This window comes from Microtus ochrogaster, unplaced genomic scaffold, assembly GCF_000317375.1.
Source record: "Microtus ochrogaster isolate Prairie Vole_2 unplaced genomic scaffold, MicOch1.0 UNK56, whole genome shotgun sequence".
Classification (NCBI taxonomy): Eukaryota; Metazoa; Chordata; class Mammalia; order Rodentia; family Cricetidae; genus Microtus; species Microtus ochrogaster.
Genome location: NW_004949154.1, coordinates 2,359,733 through 2,362,123, shown reverse-complemented (window position 1 = coordinate 2,362,123; position 2,391 = coordinate 2,359,733). Strand labels below are relative to the sequence as shown.

General features: G+C 40.5%; 1 pseudogene; it reads right to left on the bottom strand.

The window, feature by feature from the left end:
- Positions 1–324: 324 nt before the first annotated feature.
- On the bottom strand, positions 325–1,363 carry LOC101999762 (annotated as a pseudogene).
- Positions 1,364–2,391: the final 1,028 nt, after the last annotated feature.

The window sequence follows — 2,391 nt, the reverse complement described above, 5'->3', positions numbered from 1 at the left end:
TCACGGGAAATGGAAAGGTGGTAGCTGGTCCCTATTACACTACATCAAGATGTGTATGAGACAACAAGCTTGGTAGACGCTGGGGTCAAGGATTCCATCAGGAATATTCTCTGGAGGGATAGCCTTGGAATCTAGCAGTTTTCAGCCTTGCAAACTTTCTCCACCTGATATAACTAAAATAACTATAGATACAATAATTAATGATGAGATGGCCATTTTGTAATGAGAAAATTATAACCCTACTGATCCTAAAAATGATGCATTTCCATGACATCAAATCAATTGCTGGTTAACATTGGCATGTTATCTGTTTCAAAGTCATCTTTATTTAAAGTGCCATGGACTTTGTAATGTTCCAGCAATGTGCACATGATTGCGAATAACAGTAACTCTGACTTGGTATGGTGTTGAAATTTTCTTATCTGTGACCTTTGCTAAAGATTGTCCTTTTTTTTTCAACCTCTTCATGGCACCTTTGATTTCCTTGTTTCGCATACTGTATACCAAAAGATTCAGCATTGGAATCACCACAGTGTAGAAGACAGATGCAAATCTGTCAAGGCTGGAGGAACCACCAGAGCTGGAACACAAATAGACAAAGATACCCGAACTATAGAAGAGGAAAACAGCTGTCAGCTGAGGTGCACAGGTATTGAATGCCTTAGACCTGCCTTTAGTTAGAGTGATCTTCATAATGGACAAGACAATATAGCCATAAGATACCATGATGGCTAAGGCATTTGTAAAATCAAACAACATTGTTAATATAGCAAGCCTGACCTGAGCAAAGAAAGTGTCTGTGCAGGATAGATTTAACAGAGGGGGCATGTCACAAAGAATGATGACATTAGGGTCACAGAAGCGGAGCTGCAGCAAGGCACAAATCTGAGATAAAGAACCTATGAGCCCTACTGTGTAGCTTCTCGTGGCCATGCGAGCACACAGGGTGGGTGACATGATTGACGAATAGAGCAGTGGGTTACAAATGGCAGCATACCTGTCATAGGCCATGGCTGTCATGAGGCAAGATTCGCTCAGTACTATAGTGGCAGAGAAGAAGTACTGAACTATGCAGCCCAGAAAGATGATAGTATGGCTTTCCTAGAAGAAGCTGTAAAGCATTTTGGGACTGTAGAAGTAATATAATATATGTGTACAAAGGACAGATTTCTGAGGAAGGAATACATGGGTGTGTGGAGGAAGGAATCCGCCCTTATTAAAGCAAAAAAGGACAGGTTCCAGGTCAGTGTTGTAATGTAAAATGTGAGGACTATAACAAAGAGCAGTGTTGTGATTTGGGGGACATCTGAGAATCCTAAGAGGAAGAACTGGGTGATTGTGGTATATTTCTTCCCCCAATCATTACCTCTGTGCTCCTGTTCCTAAAGTTAGAGAGGACAATGTGTTGCAGATTCAAGTGAAATTACAGCATTATCTTAATGAGAAACATTTCGAACTTAGATTGCAATAGCAGCTTCTTAAAATAATATCTAAGAAATTATGTGGTTACACACACATGAACATGTACACATATACACAATAAGTATACACACATCCTGTGTATACATGCATGTGCAAGTACACAGGGAGAGAGAGAGACTTGAATCATACTGTCATGATTTGCACTTCTGACAAATTTGGGAACACAAAATTGTACGTTCTCAATAAAGTTTAAAATTGGTCTTCTTAAGGAAGTGTCATATGAAGGGCTTCAGGAAAAGGTGGATACTGTCCACTCTTGATCCCAAAGGAGGTCTCGCTTGAATATGTTCCTCTAGAAAACAGGACAATTGAGAGATTTTATTGATGTGGCAGTTCAATTCTGATTCCCCTTGCTCTGTATTAAACGACATCAGTGCCTTCAACACAATGATCATGAGCACATACTGTAAAGAGAGAACAGCAGAAGTCCTTGACTGAAAAGTCGCTGAGATGCTGGAGTCAGCGATTCACACACAGGCTCAGCCTGCACTGCAGTGCACAGAGACTCTCCATTCGATTCTGATTGCTATTACCACTGGTTGTCAGCAATTAAGACCTTGGGAGATGATGTCAGGTCTAAAAGTCCCTGAGATGTCTTCAGCCCTATAGACAGTGAGACACAATGACTCCAGGCAGCTGTAGAATCAGAATCAGCATCCATGCAGATCAAACCTCCCAGGGACATTGAAATCAACTGAAAAACCTTATCCTGTGGCCCTTGCTTGACTTCGAATACACAGGGTCCAGAGACAGACATGAACTGAAGGACCTTGACACAGAAAAGGCTTAAATCAGGTATTTTCTTATGAAATACCCTAGAAATCCTTTTGTTCTGACAATTAAAAATGTTAGAGGTCTCTGTTTCATAAGAAATAATACTTCTTACCTATATTCTATGGGGGAAAAACT